The following is a 14,985-nucleotide window of genomic DNA, read 5'->3' as shown; positions in this document are numbered from 1 at the left end:
ATAGAAATTTTTATACGTACGATCGATTAATTTTTTTATCATTACGATTATCTAATAAGTGATAATAATTGAAAGTGATTCTCGATTTAAATGGATATTGAATATAATTATCATAGAATAATAAGTATAATAGATATTAGATGAGAGATCTCTTTCGACGGTCAGTTTACTTTACAAGTTTATGGTATACGAAGGAACATAATGATATCGTTAGTCGCATGCACATTAGATCATAATTTTCATTGAGAAATGTAACGTTAGTGGATCAATCATCGATATTTTCATTGGAAGTTAGCAAATGGTTTCGATGATATTCGATCATTGATCAAATTGTAATTCGTCGATGACCAAAGCCAATGGTCGTTTCTCAGTTGCCATAAGTCTTCATTAACGTTTGTCAGATAGGTAGAATGGGAAACAATTTATGTGCTTACCCCCGCTGTGAGAGACGAGCTTAAATGTCTATTATTAACGAGAGGATGCCTAACGCTTACAAGAGCGTTCGCTTTACGAAGGTAGGGGATGTTTTCGTCTCCTATGAAAGCGGCGAATCCATTATTGCGTCTCCACAGGGCACTTATCCAAATTACGTACCAGACCTGAGATGGATCGTGCCAATTCAAAGTCGTTAGCTGACTTTTCGATCGACCAAATTTATATCTAATAGACCTTTTCGTATATTTTGAGAATTAATTTTAAACCTAAATTACTACGTTAAACGTAATAATACTACGGCTGTAATAAACTAATAAATAACAATGTGCGTCCTTTTGAATGACACGGAACTCGAAGAAGAAGAGGAAAACAAAGCGAGTGAGATAAATAATTACGTCATGCGTGAATGAGTCAGAGCGCTTATATAATATATTTTAAGTACGCATATCCTTAAGTCTATATTAAATGGTATCGGTGTAAAGGTGTAAATATATGAATGAAATTATTAGTAATATAGTATGTAGTATAATATCGCATAATATCGGTTCGTATAATATTAGATGTAATAATGTAGCGTTATATCGAGTTAGATACGAAGTTTTGCGTGTGTAGATGCGGAATCTATATTTTATTAAATGCACGCACACACACACGTGCACTCATTCACTTACTCGCTCATTCATTCATTCATTCATTCATTCATACACACATATATATATATCGCTATTAAGTAAAATAAAAGTAAAATAGAATTTAGAAGCGTTCGGTAATTTCTATATTTTCTTTACATACCTTAAGCTCCGGAATATAGGACCAGCACGTTCGGTGGTTGGTAGAGAACTAAATCAGAAACAAGAGAAACAAAGGACATCCTATCGTTCATATTATTTGTTTATCTGGCGTACGTATGCCCTTCGACGCGGATCTTACTCATAGCATAAACCTATTACGATAATGTTTATATGTGTATCACGCATATATCTAACGATGAGATCATTGTTGTCAATGTTTAGATCAAAGAGAATAAATTCGAAGATCGATTGATTTGCTTATTAAATCGTGAATTTTTAAGCGAGATAACTCGATGATGAGAATACGTTTGTATTCCCTCGAGGCTTGGAAATCTTTCGGGAGTGAAAAAAATAAAAAGAAATAGTGAAATAAAGGAGATAACTGATAGTCTTTTTTATATACATACGTACATACATACATGCGTACATACATACCTACATACATAGAATACATGCTCGAAAACGTTATGCTAGAAAATGAAAGCATAGCGTGCATAAAACGTGGTCAAATTTAGATAGGAAAATGTATTTCGCAGGAACGCGAAAAAAAAACCTTAGTAGATTTCTCTCGGAGTCGTTTTTAGTGTTCCGCAGAAACTGCGTTAGGGGTGGTGGCATTTGCTTCGACCTAAAAGGCTCAGGGGTGGTACGTTGAAAAGGAGTGGTTCTGGCCACACGTTAAACGAGAAAAATATATTTGGGTGTACAGAGAGTGAGCAGTAATTTACTGGACGAACGTGTTTCGTTCTCCTCCTCGTTCTCTTCCTCCTTCTCCTCCTTCAACGCCTGCCATTTCGTTCAGATTATTCAACTCGTTCGTTTGGCATCGTTCCACAATTTTCGAACTCTTCTCCGATAAATGCTTCGACTTTTTTTTTCCAATCGAACAAATACATATATTCGATCGTTCTTCCTAGATATTGTTAAAAAAAAGCGATGTTATTTGTAATCCGTGTCGATTTATTCGTACGAATTTTTTTTCTTTTCTTTCTTTTTTTCTTACAAACGATTTCATTAATATTAATTAAAAACATCATCTACGTTTTCGTTCTGTAATACTTGAAGCTCATGCAATCAAGGAATTCAACGGTTCGAAACGTTTCGAATGGACGTTTGCGTTATTCCAGATTGCGGAATTTCCGTATTTGGAAACATTCGTAGAAATCCTTCGATGGGGGAAAGGGCCTCGCAAGAGATTCCTGAGGAAAAGAGAGAATTCAAGCGTGAACCGTGTCTCGAGCCGCCGCCTTTGCCCCTTCCATTGCTTTCGCCGTCATGGGAGTCGTCGAAAATCGGCTCGAACTGCTGATTACCTGCCAGATTCTCAACTTGGGTTTGGCAAGGTCGAACTAGATACTATGGAACACTTTGAGAACGAAGTGAAATTATCCTGTGGTACCTAGCAAATTAGCCTCTGGCAAGTCGAAGAGGAATTCCCGATTCCCGAGAATTTCCATTTTAACATCATTTATCGTCACGATTTACCACTTCTACAAATGTTCACACATACTACTTATTTATTTATTTATTTATTCATTTATTACATAAGTAAAATCCGTACGTGAATTAAAATTAATTGACAAATATACATCTGTGAAATATTAGCACGAATGGAATCATTTTTAATGTTTTATTCGAAGTAAAAAAAAAAAGGAAAGTATAAACAAGACAAATAATTTCGCGAAAGTAGAATAATTATTTATTATTAGTGTAAACGAAAGAAGAAAAAATCGAGGTTAGCGATATTGGTTTTTAAAAAGAGAATACTCGAGATAGATATACGTCGTTAGGTTTTTTTTATTATTAGTATAATATTGAAACAATATTAGATCTTTTCTATAAAAAGAAAAAAAGCTCTTTATTAATTATGTTCTATTTGTATGCATTAAATGTATTTGCATTTAAATGCATTTTCTTTTTTTTTTCTCGTAAGTAAACGATCTCCTATGAGCCAACAGATTTTTTTGCAATTTATATTCGAATGCTAATATTAGAGCCTTTTTTTGTTTGTTTTTAATTCACAAACACAGAGAATATACTTTCCAGAAATACGGAGGGAGATAGTATACTGTTAATAAAAACGAGAACATTATTAATTCAAATGAAGTTAAATATTTAAAGTTTATCCAACGAAAGCAAGATATCCGAACATCGTGTTTTTCTGTTTGTTATAAGTATACACGAAGAAATATTGTAATATTTCATGGGATATATTGTGTACACACGTAACACATGAATAGAAATCCTGTTGTTTTTCATACACAGTCATGGTTTTTTTAGGTTTCACATCGACGATCAAACGTTGCGGCGTACCAATAAATCCCGTTTATTGTTCGATGTTAAACAAAATCATTGTATTTAAATTGAAGAGAAATCTCTGAAAAAAAGAAAAAGGGTGAGAAAAAAAAACAGAAAAAAAAGAAGAAAAAAGAAATCCTCTCGAACAATCTCGACGATACATATCGATTTCGTTTATATCGATACTCACGCTTGATATAATTTACAATACTGATGTTTAGATAATGGTTTAAATAAAAAAATAAAAAAATTTATTCCTACTAATACGACGTACAACAAAGTTTCTAATGCAACAGTATACACTCGTTCAAAATTTATATTATGCTATTCGAACTAAGGATAAGAAAGAAAAAGAAAAAAAAAAGAAAAATATCAAATATTTTGCATTACAAAAAAAAAAGAAGATAAGAAAATCTTTTGGAAAAAAACTAAAGAAAGGGATGAAAATATAAAAATAGGTTCCTAGTCAGTACTTACTCATTCATGCTCTAGAAATCATCGATATCGAATAACCTCTTACCACTACGATTCTCTCTCGTAATGAACGCGTGCTCATTTCAAATATCGTTTATTATCGTTCGTTCGAGATCCGAATACTCGTCTCCTCCACTTTTACTAGGAATTTCATCGGCATATCTCGTGTCGAGGTCTCTCTTCATCTCACGTCTATCATGTGTCCTAGTTTCTACGGTGAATATGTTAGCCGTATAGATATAACATGTATGTATGTATGTATCTGCGTACATATGTATTATGTACACACACACACACACATATATATATATATATATATATATATATATATATATATATATATATGAGGGATACGTATTAACAATTTTGTCAAAAAACTTTGAAATAAATAAAGCAATATGTACAAGTTGAGATATTTCCGTTTGTTTAAACACGAGAAAATATGTGTATACGTTGGTCGAGGTCAATAACCTTTCTCACTATGTGGAAACGGAAGATATCTCGTGATAAGTCATCTTCGACCTTCCTGTCGAAGATCAATTTCCAATCGACCGAACATCGATTCGTTTTATACGGTTCGATAAGCGATTTCTCGCGATGTCCTCTTCGTAAATCCGATGATGTCCGGTTAGAGTACCAAATTGTAATATAAGGATATCTACCTATTTCGTTTGTTATTTTCCTTTTACGAATCTATATATGTAGATACCATGTGTATATATATATATATATATATATATATATATATATATCTTGTTAAAATAATCTAATATACATTTTTAAAAATCGATTTCACGTCAAACATCAAAAATACGACACGAGCTCGAACAGTTTTGATCAGTAACATGTCCGTTTCAGAGATTCAACGTTCGAGATATATGCAATTGTGGATCTTACGGTTAAACGGATGAGAATAAGGTTGGATGACGGCTCGAATAATAGGAGAAGCAAAGGAAAAAGATGGGTAACCGTAGGAGAAAGGCAAGTTGCAAAGTAGAAAATGGACGAGCTTGGGAAAACGAGTTGGAGGAGATTTCACGAAGTATGTTAGACTTTCTTGAGGTTTTCCAAGTCCGATAAGATATTATTTTACATATCTCTTGGGTCGTTCTCTTTTCGTCTGAGTCTAACGTGAAAATAAGAAGAGAAAAGATTTTTGATTGTTAACATCGTTCGAGATACACTTCTTCTCCTTTTTCTTCTTTTTCTTCTCTTTTGTGTTTATGAGTGTGTAGGTTTTTTTCTTTCTTTCTTTATAAATTTATATCATAGATATATTTACTTAGAAAATCACAATGACGAAGATATTAACGTTGCTCAATTAAAATCATTTAATAATAGCGACAATAGCCACTTGTATTCCAATTTACAATCCCTAAAACTATGAAAGCACGTTGGCCAGTCAGGACTATATGAGAGCTATTAAAATTGACACTGTGTACTATCTCTCTCTTTCTCTCACTTTCTCTCTCTTTCTCTCTTTTTCCAACTTGTGATGTGTCGTGAATAATAAATGTTGACACGATGTGTATATATATATATATATATATATATATATATATATATGTATACATATATATATGAATAGTTCGAATATGGCTTCCATCTGTCTCGTTTTCGAGTACTCGGTAAAATAACGTTTGTTGCTACACGTTAACACGTTCATTGCTACTTTTTCGTTGATTTCTACGGATGCATTAATGTAAATTCCTTTTAAACGAATGTGATTTTAAATTAATATTCGCGTACGTTTAATATTTCGAATTCTTTGTACTGTTTCATAAATATAGAAAACTATACGTGTATATATATTATATATATATGTGTGTGTGTGTGTATAGATATATATTTCTAAGAAATAGATTGGATTTAAAAAGAACTATAGAAAAGTATTATTATTGATTTTTCAAATCTTATTTGTAAACATCTCGAATTGGCAGCTTATCGATTCGCGTCAGATGTTACCGTATATTTCCGTAGCTTTCTTTCAGAAGATTTTCGTGGTATTATTCGTCTTTTATTTGGTCGAAATAAATTTCCATCGTATATACACCCGCGGGATATCGACTCTTTCTAGAATCATTCTTGGCAGGAGGTAGTCTTCTGTCTGTATCCGTCGTTTTCATGAACGATATCTATGCTTCGAGATCGTAAACTTAAAGGAGAAAGGAAAAAAAGAAAGAAAAGAAAAGTGAGAGAAAGAAAAGAAAACGAGCATTAAGTTATGTTTAAGAAATATAATACTTTGGTTATATTAATATATAATAAATGTTTAACGAACATATATATATATATATATATATATATATATATGTAATATATATTATGGATACGTTCTGATGGTTTATTGAAAAGAAAAAAAGCAAAGAAAAGAAAAGAAAAATAAAATAAATAAATACAAAAGCGAGAGATAAAAATAAAAATGAAAAGAAACAAAGTGATATTATAAACGTGATAAATCTATGAATATATTGAAGGAGTATCGCATTTTGTTATTCATTCGGATAGGAGTACGTAGAGTAAAACCGATAAATATTAACAGAGTTGGAGTAGCTGCACGAGCTATACATTATCGTACTCTTCGTCGCATAATAATATTAAACGTATTATACGTTCGAAACTTCAGCGGTGAATCGTGTATAATATCTCGTATATATGGATGCTCATTAACATATCAGCATTTTAATGCGAACTTTGAGGAAGCTGTTCTTGAATCTTGGATATGTATTCGATACATATGTATTTACCGGTTCCATGTACGGACTCATGTAATGGGGCTTATGTACGGTCTTATGTTACGGACTCATGTATAGGCTTATGTAAAACATGCGTGTTTATATATATATATATATATATATATATATATGTATATATATGTGTGTATATGTGTATTTATCTGTATATATAAAAGCTTGACATATTTTTTATACGCTTCGATGAAGAACAACGACTGGACAGATTTATGCATCGTGTTTACTTTAAAAGCATCATATCTTTTTGTGCCTTTACGAAACGTTACAAGTATTCTGATACGTCCAACAATTTTTCTTTTTTCGTTGACACGAAAATCTCTTGTGTAATTACAAAGAAATTTATTAAAAATCAAGCCCGATAATTCGTCATACGATATAAATAATATTTTGTAATATATTTCATATAGAATAAATTGGAAAGATTCTATAATAACATAATTTTGATCGACGATATATTTGTAGACGATATATTGTACAATGAATTGTATAGTAAGTTATTAGATTAGAATATCGTAGATATAGACAGGAGATGGGGTCGAATAGATACGTAAAAGTTATATATTCAGAGTAATTTAATTTTGTTTGCTAAACTCGAAGGCTTTCGTGTTATTTCCTAACGTAACTTTTTACTTTCCTCTTCCTCTCCATCCTTTTCTATATCAAAGAACGGATCGTTCGGTGCGCCGATGAAAAAGAGTTGAATTTACCGCGTACTTTCATCCCTCGTCTTGGATTTTCTTGATGGTTCATCGCTTACGACGAGAAAGTCCATTAAATGATTACATCGTTAGGAGGTGCAGTGTGACCCGTTTGTATCGATTCGTTCGTAAAACCTTTAACCCGAGATGTCCGACAAGAACTGTGAATCTTTGAAACGTTTTTTTTTGTCTTTTTCTTTTTTTTTTTTTCTTTTTTACAACGACCACTGACTCACTGTTATCCTTTCGATTTCTTTCTCTCTTTTTTGCTTTGTTTTATTTTTTTTCCCTCACAGTCACTCTATAAAAAAAGAAAAAAAGAATAAAATATCTATACTCCTCCTTTGGATTCCATTAAATTATCACGATGTACTCTGAGTCTCTCGATCTTCCCCATTGAAACATTGCGATGCAGATGCATTGGAACATCGGACGAATCGACAACGATTTCTCTCGATTTGAAAATACGAATACATAGGTATTCGTTTCGAGTGCTATTTTTCAATCGTCGTAACATTTAGCTACGTATCTTTCTCTCGCTTCTGTTTTTTTTCTTTCTCTCTCTCTCTCTCTCTCTCTCTCTTTTTCTTTTATTTGAAATACCCCCGTCGGGGGAGTTTGTTATTTAGTACGCGAATTCGTGGATCTCACGGCGACGAGACTAAAACAATTAAACAAATCCAAGCATAAATCTCTTTCCCCTCTTTTTTACGACACCTTAGTCGGTCCTAACATTCTATGGTAAAGGATATGCGAGAATGGAGGACGAGGAAAGGTTGGTCCATGTTGAAGAATTTACGAGAATTTCTCGGCAAAACATGAGAAACGTATCTCCTCCTTTTATCCGTGATGTGTAACCCAAGCCGGCAATGTCTTAAATCCTACGTTGACGAGAGTAGAAAAGATAGTCTTGGTTGCTCTCGTCGTCATCTTTTGGTATGACCATTTTCTAGAGTGTGCAATAAACGCGACAGGATTATTTCAAAGTAACCTTAACCTGCCTTTGGATGGTGCTACTTGGATTTACCTGAATGAGAGAGAGAGAGAGAGACACACACACACAGAGAAACAGAGAGAGAGAAAGAGAGAGAGAAAAAGAGAGAGACAGAGAGAGAGAGAGAGAGAGAAATAGAGAGAGGACTAGTAGGACCAAAGCAGTACTAGCTACCACTACTCCAGACGGTTAACAAGAAATTAATTCCCGTTTAATGCAGTCTCTGGTTAGCATTGCAAATCTCTGTCGGGAGAGGGTCGCTCGAGGTCCGCTCGAGATTCGCTCGTTTCACACTACCTCCCTTCTTCTTCTCTCTACCTCTATCCCCTCCTCCAAGCTCTTTTCCCTTGAGAGATAGAGATGGAGAGATAGACAAAGATAGAGTAAGAGAAAGAGAAAGAAAGAAAGAGAGCAAAAGATTTTCTTCCTTTCTACGCTCTCCTTTCTACAACTGCTTTTCCTTCTTTCCGCGTATTAGGCAAATTTCCTCGATTCGCTTGCCACTTTTTCTTTCTTTTTTTTTTTTTTTCAAATTCTTCTACTTTTCGTTTAAGCTCATCCGGTGCTTCAACCGAAGAACGTATCTCCCCGAAGAACGTGCGTCGTTCTCTTTATTTTCTCTTACTCGTTCTCTCTCTCTCTCTCTCTCTCTCTCTCTCTCTCTCTCTCTCTCTCTCTCTCTCTATTTCTTTTTATTTTTACTATATGATGTTTTCATTGGAAAGAAAAATCGATTATCGCGTCGTTGATATCAAAGGTTTCGAATTTTTAACGCTTATTGTAAAAATTACCTATACCGACCGCGATGTAATTAAAAAGCAAAAAGCTCCAATTGGAAAAGACCTCGATTTACAATTGCAAAGCTATTCGTATTGTTTTTCCTTTCTTTTTTTTTTCCAAATTTACCTTTCTCTTTTTCTCTTTTCTCTTTTCTTTTTTCTACTCTTTTTTTTTTTGTTTGTTTTTGCTTCTCTTTTTTTTTCGTTTCTTTTGACTTGTCTTTTCTCCACAAAGAATCGTTCGAATCTACGCACATCGAACTTCGAGTATCGAACGATGAAAAAGAAAAAAATCGTCGACCGATTCGACCCATGTGTATTATTTAGTAAAATAAAATTTTAAAGAGAGGCACCGATAACGTGGCTCGTTAAAAATGCATCATGTTTGTCGCGACGTTCATATGTAAATATATTTAATGCTCAAAGCAAACGTTAATTATTTAACGTGTAACAACAGGAAGAAGAAAAACAAACATTGTGAATATTTCTGTACTCGATATTGCGGTTAAATTCGTATATACGTATAATATATACATAGATATGCGAAATTAAGCTTTTATATAATGAAATGTTACGAATTATATTCTCCCTATGATAGCCCGCCTAAATTTGTAAACCAAGTAATCCATCCCATTATATCCTGATTAATAATTACGTCTACATTATCTAAGCTATCTCATTTAATGTCATTCAAGCTATCGACATACTCATCTCTACATACCCATATCATTTACGTATACGATCGAATCGAATATGAAAATTTTGATCGAGATCCATCGAATTTAATCGATTTCCCCACGAACCCATACCGTGACTATCTCTGACGAGGTGCGAAACTCTACAGAACTGTTTATGCGGTTAACCAGTACCTGTTTATGTAGTCAATTATGTTTATCTATGCGGCAAACCAGTAAAATAATAGTCATCGTGGTTTCGTTCGTATCGACATATTTCATAGACAATTTTCTAGTCTAGATATTCTCTGTGTGTTTTCTATATCTATAACAACAATAATAATAATAATGATGATGATGATGATGATGATGATGATGATGATGATGATGATGATGATGATGATGACGACGACGACGTTGATGACGATGGCGATAATGATAATATTATTGTTAATAATAATAATAATAATAACGATAATAAATCGATAACAAATACGAGCGATATAAAATACCATACTAACGAAGAAATTCGAAATGAAAGATATCAGAGTGATAATATCGATAACAGCTTACGGGGTGGATTGCTCATCGGAACGGAATTAACGAGGTTGAAGAACACTTTCGAAGAGAAGAGAACTAGGAGAACCGTAGCACAGTTTACCGACACTTCTATAAATAATGGCGATTTGCAATTATCTCGTTCGGCTAGCTGATTTCGTTGGGCTCTTGGAGTAAAGTGCATCAAGAGCTAACTGTATGCGGAGATGGAGAGATGACCGGAGTGCATGAGAGAGAGAGAAAGAGAAAGAGAGAGAGAGAGGAAGTACTAACGTGCATCGTGTTGTGTACACCGTATGCTAGCTCGCATCAATGAGAAGAGCAAGAGAGAGAGTGAGAGAGAGATAAAGAGAGAGAGAGAGAGAGAGAGAGAGAGAGAGAGAGAGAGAGAAACATAGAAGGGTAAGTGGCATCTGTTCGATGCATCGAATTGATACACTGGACTAGATTGTACGAGTCCATTGCGGCCTCAGTGTAGATGCGTATGCTCGTACGGGGTCAACAGGCGCTGACCAACGTACCTACCTACATACCTCTATGAACGTACATACATAATGTCTATAGGAGTATACGAACGTAGCTCATGCGCATATATCCTATTAATAATCGGCATCGCGTCTTGCCACGATCCATATCAATCCCGTTTATCGACCATTTCTCTTTTTACCGAGACCTTCGACCTACTCCTATCTTTTTGCTACTTTTATTAGCTCATTTAAGTAGTCACGCGTTCTGTATAAGTCGTACGCTATTTTTGCGACGCATGCGAGCTGAAACGATTGCACGTGAATCTTAGCCATGCGATTAGAAGCCGTCGTTCTATGTTTAGAAGAGTCGCACGTAGTTACTTATATACTATGTTTGTGTGTGGGTGTGTTTGCGCGTGTGTACATATTTCTATACATATGTATCTCTAGTAAGTTACCGTGGACGGTGGTAGATCCACTCGTACGGAATGCATATTGTACTTTCGGCTTTTCCACGTGGAAAAACGCGTCAGCCGAGCGAAACTTTCCATGTTAGAGCATGAAGAAGGGTCTTCCTTTTACTATATAATACCTACTTCCTTTTACTATATAATACGTACGTACGTATGCACATATATACGAACATACCATGTGGCACGCCTTTGTCGCGTGTTTACTTACGGGACGTGCGTGGCACTTAAAAGACATTTATAAACAGCAGTCACCTTGCGAACGAATCGATACAACAACCAAGACGACCTCGTCTTTTATTTCTTTTTTGCAATTCGATCTTTCCTTTTCTTTTATTAATAACCAACGAGATTATATCATAGTATCTAAGTACAAATATATATATATATATATATATATATATAATATATATGTTTTTTTTTTTTCTTTCAAAAATCGATCAATGTATTTATCAATGAACGACATACGATATCAATGAATACAAACATACGCACATTTAAAACTAAAAGCTTCTATATCATTAGACCTAATCAATATCCATCGTGAACGTTAATCCATGCGTGATTAAACCTAACATTATCTCGATTCCGTTTCAATTCTGATGTCCGTCCGAACGTTTCAAGATCTGATTGACCTTCTCGTATTCCATTATCCAATTAATTCTAAGACGATGGACACTGATTACGTCGGCGTATACGATATCTATTATGCGAACGGGAGAGAATATCGAACGGTTGCATCTGATATAGACGTCAACAAAGCCTAATACCTTTTGCGAAGTCAACGTACGGAAAATTATGTAAGGAGTGTCAATCACACATCCGTTAGACGATTAGACGTGTATTACCATCGAAACTTACTTTTTTATGTGTATTGGTGTTCTAGATTCTTATTTATATATATATATATATATATATATATATATATATATATTAGTTTTATATAAGTAGATATTCTAACGAACTTTGGTGATAGTAATTATCGATGTTTCTGAGGAAACGCGTTCGATGACATTGTCCCACGTGGCGTTGATATTAAAGCCGAGAATGCTTAGGAAAGCTTCGTCGTTGGTGTCAAGCAGTTTCGTCTGTTATGTAGGTGTACGTTGTCGATGGAAAACCCTTAATACGCGGGTACACACCTGTCGATGGTTGGCAACGTATGTATGTAGATCGCGCACGTCACTGATCACAATGAACTTGGTAAAGCACTCTCTCAGCTGTTCCTAATCTGCCCGCTAACTTTCCGACGTTCTACGATGCGACGTTCTCCGATATGACAAAGTTACGTTTCCCAACTATGTGTGTGTGTGTGTGTATGTGTGTGAGTATGTATATGTACGCGTCTCTATAGATACTGCACTGATTTTGTTGAATGAGAGAGATAAAGATAGATAGATAGATAGATAGATAGATAGATGGAGATGGAGTGAGACAGTGAAAGAGAAAGAGAGAGAGAGAGAGAGAGATGGGTTTTATTTGTTTACGAACAAGCCTGCGACAAGGCTCGCTAATAACGAATAGGAAGAAAGTTAGCACGGTCGAGGATGATGTAGGAACACGTTTGAAAATTGCAAAGTTATAAGAATAATCGATATGCGAGAGTGTAGTTTCATACTACTAACGTTCGGTTAAGCGCTCTTGTAATTACGTATGCAAGCCACGAAACGAGCTCAAACTCGCGAGTTTTAACGCTCGATTATCGAACGAGAGAGAGAGAGAGGGAGGGAGAGAGAGAGAGAGAGAGAGAGAGAGAGAAGGAGAGAGAAATAGACAGAAAGAGAGAGAGAGAGAGAGGGAGAGAAATAGAAGAGCTGATCTCATCGCAGCTACACGAAAAGCAAGTCAAATGGGTGCGAACGTAAAGGGTCATTATTTATTTCCACAAGTTACTGTAATCCAGGTACTTGGAAGGCGTTCCCGTGGCCATTATTAAGCTGAATTACGATCGTCCATCAAACACAGCGCGAACCAACTATAATTTGCGACCAGCCGTGATGTAGTGTTCTCTGGCTATCAGCACGTCCTTACATCTTTTCATCGGACATTGATGTATTTTCTTTTCTTTAATGTCAATACCCATAAACCGTAAAGACTTGAATGGACAGAACGCTGAAGAAAATTATTTTGTTCTGCCGGTGATACATCAACGTTTGATCGTACAAATGAGATTGAGTTTTATATTTGTAATATAAATATTTTTAATATCGACTTAATTAATTTGATCGTCGAATTAATCTTTAAATAATTGTTATTTGAAAATTGCTACAACAGGAACATCCATAATTTCACCAATATTTCACTTCGTTATAAAGTTGAGGGAACATTGATTCTTTGTATGATTATTTAAATGTTATATATATATATATATATATATATATATACTTATATGCACAGTATAGTTATTTATATCGATTTTCGTTTGGTATGTACGGGATGTATTTTATCGGTTTAAATCAACGTTATTAAAGTTTTCATCGCCGAAAATCAGGGAAAATCAAAAGGCGATAAATTATCGTGGATAGAGAGATATTTAAAATTTTGTGGTGTTTTGGATGGAGGAGAAAGAGGTATGGAGAGAGGAGAGGGATTTATTAGATTATAGCAAAGTGACAATGATTATCGAATTATTAGTATACAACGTGTATACTTTCGGTATTATTATTATTATTAATAATAATAATAATAATAATAATAATAATAATAATAACAATAACAATAATAATAATCGATATCAAAAGAGTATATGAAAGAGTTATATATCTCCAGCTGAAGAACGGATCGAATGAAATGAATCATGTCCTATGATCGTGTCGCTATGGGGGTGACGAAGGCGAAGGGGTGAGGATAGAGAATGCGATGAGAGAAAACTGTAAGAAGAAGAATGAGACAGGAACAAAGAAAGAGAAAAGGAAAGAAGAAACGAAAGTGATAAAGTTTACCACACGGGGGAGTATTTTTTTCATGTCACTTTTATGCCAGACTTCGAGCGAACGCGTCGATGTGATCCTACCGTAATTTTTATTTATGAGACTTCATTATCACCAGCAACCAATCTTCTTCGTTCTACCGAAAGAAGAAACCTCTCGGTAGTCGTCTATAAGTGGATCAGGATAAGGACCTTCGAAGGGGAAACGAAGTGGGTGATACGTTCTATTATTGAACGTTAAATCTTTGGGAGTTCTTTTCTAAATAAATCAACGTGAGATATTAAACGGTTACAATTGTGATCTATCGTTTCCATTTCGTCTCCGAAAAAGAAAGAAATAAAAAAGAGAACAAAAATGAAAAAATAGAAAAAGGAAATTACCTCTTTCTATTCTCGACGCTTTCTCTTATCTGTCGTTCTTTATATTTATTTATTTATTTATTGATTTTTTCTTCTTTATTCCCTTTTTCGAATTTTATTTTTTGTTCCTCTTTCTCTTCCTTCCTTCTTTCCTTCCTTTCTTCCTTCCTTCCTTCCTTCCTTCCTTCCTTTCTTTTTTTCTTTTTTTTCTTCTCTTTTTTTCTTTCTTTCCTTCCACCCAGACTCAGAAGACATAGCTCACTTGATTCGAGAAATATTTCTCGTACCGGTGTTCGTTGAGAAAC

General features: G+C 34.5%; 1 long non-coding RNA gene across 1 annotated transcript; it reads right to left on the bottom strand.

Annotated features, from left to right (window-relative positions):
* Positions 1–6,901: 6,901 nt before the first annotated feature.
* LOC122636286 lies at positions 6,902–10,689 on the bottom strand. The gene is made up of 3 exons (XR_006328899.1): positions 10,470–10,689; positions 10,092–10,221; positions 6,902–8,398 (listed from the first exon to the last, which is right to left on the bottom strand). It is a non-coding gene; the product is annotated as an uncharacterized LOC122636286 (long non-coding RNA).
* Between the last annotated feature and the right edge of the window lie 4,296 nt (positions 10,690–14,985).

The sequence above is a fragment of the Vespula pensylvanica genome, chromosome 21 (genome assembly GCF_014466175.1).
Source record: "Vespula pensylvanica isolate Volc-1 chromosome 21, ASM1446617v1, whole genome shotgun sequence".
Classification (NCBI taxonomy): Eukaryota; Metazoa; Arthropoda; class Insecta; order Hymenoptera; family Vespidae; genus Vespula; species Vespula pensylvanica.
Note: the sequence above shows the minus strand (reverse complement) of the source record. Positions and strands in the feature narration are given on the sequence as shown.